Below are 8,366 nucleotides of genomic sequence, written 5' to 3'. Positions count from 1 at the left end.
GAATCCCTAGCTCCGAAAGGGATGCAAATCCCATTGGATTGAGCTTAGTGTGGATCATACAACTCTTGCTACAAGTGAGAGAGAGTTTTCCGTCTCTCCATCAGGCTCTTGTTGTTGATGGTTCATGGATTTTGGATAGTGGAGCATCCCGACACATGACCAGTAAGAAGGGATGGTATAGTTCCTGGAAGCCTCTACAAGAACCCATCAGTATTGTTGTTGGGAATAATGGTAAATGTCCAGCCGAAGGGACTGGAACCATATCTTTTGTGGCAGTTACAAGTGAAGAGAAGAAGTTGTCAGATGTGCTGTATGTACCCCAAATAAAGAGAAATCTACTATCAGTTGCTCTGCGATGAAAGATCATGGGCTTGAAGTACGTTTTAAGAAAACTGCTGTAGAATTCTAGATGCTATTGGCAAGATAGTCGGCAAAGGAGTAAGGTGAAACAATCTCTACAAGCTACAGTGTCTGCCAGATAAGAGCACAAGCAAGCTTTGGCATGAGTGATTTGGTCACATTGGATTTGCGGTGCTAAAGGACATGTAGAAAAAGGGTATGGTAGCTAATTTGCCTCCATTTTTAGAATTGTAGGAACCATGTGAAGCATGCATGATGGGCAAGCAACAATGCAAGGCATTTTCATAGAGGAAAGCCGCAATCAAGCAAAGACTTCTCTAGAGCTAGTACATGCTGATCTTTTTGGTAAAATGTCTACTATTGCATTAGGGGGATCTTCTTACTTTATGTTGTTAGTCGACGATTATAGTAGGAAGATGTGGGTTTATTTCCTTTGGGATAAGGCTGAAGCTTTTGGCAAGTTCAAACAGTGGCATAAGCTTGTGGACAATGAGACAGGAAAGAAGGTGAAAACGTTTCGTGTATAGATTGAGGAGGAGAATTCTTTTCAACGGAATTTGACTACTACTACAAGGAGAATGGCATCACAGTGCTAACTCACCCCACTGCTCACACACCTCAACAAAATGGTGTTGTAGAACGCCACAATCGAACAGTCATGGAGATGGCTCGATGCATGTTAAAGGCAAAGTGTTTGCCCAATACATTTTGGGCTAAACTAGTAACACAATAGTTTATGTCCTCAACCGGAGCTACACAAAGGCACTCAAGGATGTTACACCTCAAGAGGCCTACTCTAGTAAGAAACCTTCAGTTTCTCATTTCATAACATTTGGCTGTGAATGTCATGTGCATATTCCAGATGCATCCACCAGGACTAAGCTAGATTCCAAAAGCAAGAAGTGTATCTTTGTTGGATATAGTCAAGAGTCGAAGGCATATTGGCTCTATGATACAGAGGGAAAAAAGATTATGGCCAGCCGAGATGTGGTATTTGCAGAATAGCCACACTTAATGGAGGAAGGAGGTCCGTCCACTCTATCATCAGTCGGAGAAATAGTCCACCATGAGCCCACTCCACTAGTTAGATTTGCTCTCACAAGAGGAGGAGTTTTCAGAGGATGAAGACTCTCACACATCACAACAGCCTGCTGCTGCTGCACCACAAGGAAAGCCACTTCCAAAGTGGGCATGACAACTCTTTGATGAGCGTAATCCAGTACCTAAGAAGCCAGAATCTTCAATAGATGAACCACGTAGATCAAGGAGAATAGAGGAGCAAAGAAGAGCATCTGATCTCATTGTTGTTAATATGGCCTTGATGGCTGAGATAATGGGAATAGTGAAGGAGCCAGCCACCTTGGATGATGAAGCCTTAGCAAATCCAAAGTGGAAAGCCGTGATGCAGTGTGAGTATGACAGCATCATAAAGAACAACACCTGGGAGCTAGTTGACCGACCACCAAACAGAAAGGTAATTGGTACCAAATGGGTTTGGAAATCTAAGTATAAGGCTGATGGCTCATTTGAAAAATACAAAGCTAGGTTTGCTGCACAGGGATTTGCACAGGTAGAGAGTTTTAACTTTGATGAAACCTTTGCTTCCATAGCACGTATGGCAACTATCAGGGCGGTACTTGCCTTGGTTGCTCACAAAAAGTGGCCAGTCTTTCACATGGATGTCAAATTGACATTTCTGAATGGCCATCTCAAGGAGGAGGTATATGTAGCTCAGCCACCAGGTTTTGAGATGCCCAAATCAGAAAACAAAGTTTGCAGAGTGAAGAAGGCATTGTATGGGCTGAAATAGGCCCCAAGGGCATGGTATCACATGATAGACCAATTTTTTTCAAAAAGATTAGGTTTATGAGAAGAAGTGCTTTTGATGCTAACTTGTATGTTCTAAAAAAGCATGGGAAGATTGTTTTGGTTATCTTGTATGTAGGGAAGATTACACACACTAGTGAGGAGTTGGCCTAGAGGTGCATCCGAACTTTTCCATAGAAGTATGAAGGCTTGGCTACATCACTAAACACTGAGATTAGAGTACCATCCTTATCATTTGAAGAGTTTAGTGCTATGTTACTGGAGGAGGTGATGTGACTGAAGACCCACGATGGTGGTGACACTGCATTTTTGGCCAATGCTAAAGGCAAAGACGCAACATCTTCTGATGAGAAGAAAAGAAGCCAAAGAAGAATAATTTTCAAGGGAGTTGCTATTACTATGACAAGAAGGGTCACACTATCAAAGACTATAGAAAGAAGCAGGAGGCTGACGAGAAGAACGACACCTTGAAGTCTTAATGGAAGGGAAAGGAGTCAGTCAACAATGTCGAGACCGAGCTTGAACTTTGGGTCGCCATTGAAGAGGTATGTTCATCTGCTCAGGCTCCAGTTGTTGATGATTCATGGATTTCGGATAGTGGAGAATCTCAACACATGACCGGTAAAAAGGGTTGGTATAGTTCCTTGAAGCCTCTACAGGAACCCATTAGTGTTGTTGTTGGGAATAATGCTAAATGTCTAGCCAAAGGGTCGGGAACCATATCTTTGTGGGCAACAGCTCTACAGGAGAAGAGAAGAAGCTGTTAGATGTGCTCTTTGTACCCCAAATAAAGAGAAATCTACTATCAGTTTTTGCGATGTGACAGATCATGGGCTTGAAGTAAGGTAAGGTATTTGGCAAAGGAGTAAGGCACAACAATCTCTATGAGCTACAATGTCTGCAGATAAGAGCACAAGCAAGCTTTGGCACGAGCGATTTGGTCACATTGGATTTGTAGTGCTAAAGGAGATGTAGAAAAACGGTATGGTAGCTAATTTGCCTCCATTTTTAGAATTGTAGGAACCATGTGAAGCTTGCATGATGGGCAAGAAACAACGCAAGGGATTTCCACAGGAAAGCAACAATCGGGCAAAGACTCCTCTAGAGCTGGTACATGCTGATCTTTGTGGCAAAATATCTACTACTACATTAGGGGGATATTCTTACTTTATGCTGTTAGTCAACGATTATAGTAGGAAGATGTGGGTTTATTTCCTTCTGAAGCTTTTGGCAAGTTCAAACAGTGGCATAAGCTTGTGGAAAATAAGACATGAAAGAATGTGAAGAAGTTTCGTACAGATCGAGGAGGAGAATTCCTTTCAATGGAATTTGACAGCTACTTCAAGGAGAATGGCATCAAGTGCCAACTTACCTCTACTCATATACCTCAGCAAAATGGTGTTGTAGAATGTCGCAAATCTAACTGTCATGGAGATGGCTCGATGTATGTTGAAGGCAAAGGGTTTGCCTAATACATTTTGGGCTGAAGCAGTCAACACAACAATTTATGTCCTCAATCGGAGCTACACAAAGGCAATCAAGGATGTTACACCTCAAGAGTCCTACTCTAGTAAGAAACCTTTAGTTTCTCATTTCAGAACATTCGGCTGTGAATGTTATGTGCATATTCCAAATGCATCCAGGACTAAGCTAGATGCCAAAAGCAAGAAGGGTATCTTTCTTGGATATAGTCAAGAGTCAAAGGCATATCTGCTCTATGATACAAAGGAAAGAAAGATTATGGCCAGCCAAGATGTGGTATTTGCAGAATAGCCACACTCAATGGAGGAAGGAGGTCCGTCCACTCTATCATCAGCCCGAGAAATAGTCCACCATGAGCCAACCCACCAGTCAAATTTCCTCTCAAGAGGAGGAGTTTTCAGAGGATGAAGACTCTCACACATCACAACAGCCTGCTGCTACACCACAAGGAAAGCCACTTCTAAAGTGGGCAGAACAACTCTTTGATGAGTGTAATCCAGTACCTGAGAAGCCAGAATCTTTAACAGATGGACCACACAGATCAAGGAGAATAGAGGAGCATATGATCTCATTGTCAATATGGTCTTGAATGGCTAAGATAATGGGAACAGTGAAGGAGCCAGCCACCTTGGATGAAGCCTTAGCAAATCCAAAGTGGAAAGCCGCGATGCAGTTTGAGTATGACAACATCATAAACGAACAACACCTGGGAGCTAGTTGGCCGACCCCACCAAACAGAAAGGTAATTGGTACCAAATGGGTTTGGAAAGCTATAAGTATAAGGCTAATGGCTCACTTGAAAAATACAAAGCTAGGTTGGCTGCATAGGGATTTGCATAGGTAGAGGGTTATGACTTTGATGAAACCTTTGCTCCCACAGATCATATGACAACTATCAGGGTGGTACTTGGCTTGGCTGCTCACAAAAAGTGGCTAACTTTTCACATGGATGTCAAATCAACATTTCTGAATGGCCATCTCAAGGAGGAGCTATATGTAGCTTAGCCACCAGGTTTTGAGATTCTCGGATCAGAAAACAAAGTTTGTAGGTTGAAGAAAGCATTGTACGGGGCTGAAACAGGCACTAAGGGCATAGTATCATAGGATAGACCATTTTTTCAAAAAGATTGGGTTTATAAGAAGTGCTTCTGATGCTAACTTGTATGTTCTAAAAAGGCATGGCGAGATTGTTTTGGTGGTCTTGTATGTAGATGACTTAAACATTTCAGGTGACAATGAAGAGATGATCCAGAAGACAATGGATAACGTGAAGCGTTCTTTAGAGGATTCTTCATCGAACGTGAAGGGTTAGAGGATTCTTCATCACTTATTGAAATCAAGAAGTATAGGAAGTTTGCGGGGAGTTTTATTTTTCTCATTAACACTAGACCTGATACCAGCTTCACAGTCGGTGTGTTGAACATATTTTCCAACAAGCCACAAGAAAGTCATTGGAAGGAAGGGATGACGGTACTTAGGTACATCATAGGTACTCTTGAGTATGGCATCACTTAGAGCATGGGTGACACTCTGATAGGTTATTGTGACTCAGATCGGGGGCATGAGATTTTGATTCTAGGAAATCTATTTTTGGATATTGTTTTTCACTTGGACCAGCAAAAAGCAACCTACAATGGCACTTTCTTCCACAGAGGTTGAGTATAAGGCAGCTTGCTTTGTTGCATGTGAGGTAGTATGATTGAGGAGAATCTTGGTTGACATGGGAGTTCAGATCAAGGAGGCTATAGTCGTGTGGTGCGACAATCAGAGTTGCATGGCTATCTCCAAGAACCTTGTGTTTCATGCTCGCATGAAGCACATTGAGATTCAGTATCATTATGTGCGGAAGCTGATAGAGGATGAGATAGTGGAGTATTGCTCTACCGAGCAAAACTACGTCGGCATCTTTACTAAGGCTCTTGGGAAGGACTAGCTTACTCGGCATCTTCATCGACTTCACGTTGGGCCAAAAACCTAGTTCATCTTCATTAAGGAGGGGTGTTAGTATACACTCAAAGCCCGCCTCTCAGCATGTATCTCACTTTGATGTATAATGCACATTTGTTAGGCCCCCATTATGAGGAGTAGCCATGGTGCATTTGTCTTTAGTGAGAACCCCTGGCTTAAATGCCGATGGAATCATTATTGTAATCATTGATGATGGTTAGGAGATGGTCAGGCGACGGTATAAGGAATATTCCCTAGAATATTTCCTCAGATACCAGGTCTATCATTAGTGGGGGCGATGGTCAGTGGGCCGCGTTCTTGATATGCGGGCGATGACCATGTCTATGCAACGTAACTGCCCTCGTATACGCGTCTACCACATCGCCTATAGTACTGTATATGGACATGGTTACCATGAGCTAAGGCATCCAATGCTTGTGAGTATCCACTCCCTTCTACATTTCGTACATCCTCCATCTAGAGTCTATCCAGATCTCCATCTAAGCTCTACTTGAGAGCGCATGGGTGGACAGCACCATCACTTGTATCTCTTTGGTATAATCAAAATTTTAAATTCTATCCATTGTGTATCTATTGCATTGTCTATTGTGTTTTGTCTTGCTATCTCTTTTCGATGTGCCATATTCTTATAATAGTCACATGTGAAAACAACTCCACATATGGAGTAAAAAGAGTTGGTAAGATTGTTCTCACTATTGTAAATGGTAGGATAATCACTCCCTTAGAAGTCTTATTTGTGTGGCATTAAAAAGAATTTCTATCAGTATTATCTGTCATTGCTAGGGCAAGACTAGTGGTCAAATTTATTCCTTGTGTGTGTGTGTGTGAGAGAGAGAGAGAGAGAGAGAGAGAGAAGGAGAGAGAAGGAGAGAGAGAGAGAGAGAAGGAGAGAGGGAGAGACATTACATGTAAGATGCATTTATTTGAGAGTGAGCACACCTCACCACTCATCCCTACCATTAAAATTTAATTAATTAAAATTATATATATGTGTGTAAATCTATTTAAGTGTGTGTGTGTGTGTGTGTGTGTGTGAGAGAGAGAGAGAGAGAGAGAGAGAGAGAGAAAGAGAGAGAGTTTCTATGTGAGAGAGAGTGTGCGTGAAGAGAGAGAAAGTGTGTGTGCATGAGAGAGAGAGAGAGAGAGAGAGAGAGAGAAGCAGAGAATTTCTACATAGGAGATAGTTTGTGTGGGAGGAGAGGGTGTGCGTTTGCATTAGTGTATGTGCGGTGTGTACATGTGTGTGTGTGTGTGTGTGAGAGAGAGAGAGAGAGAGAGTGAGAGAGAGAAGCAGAGAATTTCTACGTAGGAGATAGTTTGTGGGAGAGGAGAGAGTGTGCGTTTGCACATTAGTGTATATGCGGTGTGTACATGTGTGTGTGTGTGTGTGTGTGTGAGAGAGAGAGAGAGAGAGAGAGAGAGAGATGTAACGAGGGAGAGGGTGAAAAGAGAGAGAAAGAGAGCGAGAGATAGAGAATAAAAAATAGTTTTTAATAAAATATAAATTAAATAGAAAACATATATTTATATGTGTGTATACATGTGTGTTATTTACATTTATATATACATACATATGTATGTATGTATGTATATGTATATACATATATATATATGTGTGTATGATATATCTATCTATATATTTAAAAGTGACCACAGCTTATCACCGATCTTCGTACATTAAAATTTAATCAAAATTAATTAAATTATGTCGATGTTTGTATTTATATTTTTAAATACATGTATATATGGATATGTGTCTATGGGTTTAGGGTTTAGGGTTTAGGTATATGTATCTAAAACATAATATTGTATATACTATATATTTACATGTGTGTGTGTGCGCGTGAGAGAGAGAGAGAGAGAGTGTGTGTATGTGCCGCATGTGCCGCAGCAATGAAGTAATAATTAAGAGTATCCCCCTTTTATTTGCTTTTCTTTTAATGCCCTTTTTTTGTTTTTTGTTCCTCGCATTTTTTCCTCATTTGCATTGGGTGCCCCTCTCCGCCACCACCTCCACCCCTCCCACTGCCACCATGGCTCCTTCCATCTCCGCTTCCCTCCTCTGACACCTTTGCCTCTTCCGTCCGCCTCAACCCCTCCCACTTTTCTCCACTGCCACTGCCACTGCCACCCCTTCCATCTCCCCTCCCCCGGGCCACCTTTGCCTCTCTCCGCCACCTTCACCCCGCCCACCTTTCACCACCGCCCCTTCCGTTCTCCTCACTGCCTCTCTCTTCCTTGCTTCTGCCTCCTCCCTGGCTTCTCACTTGAAACCCTGGCTCCCTTTTGGCATCCCCCCGCCGCCCCTTCGAGAACTCTATGGTATCCATTCCATCCCACCCTGTCCGAGGCCCGCCACTGCGAGACTTGCCTTAGTTGTGATGACCTCTTTTGAGGCCATGACTACTCTCACCCACATTTGGCACGTGATTGACTCGCCCTGCTTAGCTGCAAAGGCTCTGGAGTGGAGGTCGCTAGCAGTGCACGGCACGGAGGAGGGGGATGCCTAGCATTCACTAGAGTTTTCTACTTTTCTCTATATTGGTCATTTTGGGTGGATAATGAGGAGTTAAGGATGATTTGTAGACGACCATTTGCTTCAATCTCCCTCCTTGTGTTACAATTTTAGGGCCATGAATAGATTTTCCAAGTAGTGAAAATGTTGACTTTTTAAGAGTTGGATCTACCTTTGATGAATATGCCCAACGATGACCAATTGAATTGAAGGA

This window comes from Cibotium barometz, chromosome 56 (genome assembly GCF_041138505.1).
Source record: "Cibotium barometz isolate CiBa-2024 chromosome 56, ASM4113850v1, whole genome shotgun sequence".
Classification (NCBI taxonomy): domain Eukaryota; kingdom Viridiplantae; phylum Streptophyta; class Polypodiopsida; order Cyatheales; family Cibotiaceae; genus Cibotium; species Cibotium barometz.
The sequence above is the reverse complement of the archived record's forward strand: the minus strand, read 5'-3'. Positions refer to the sequence as shown.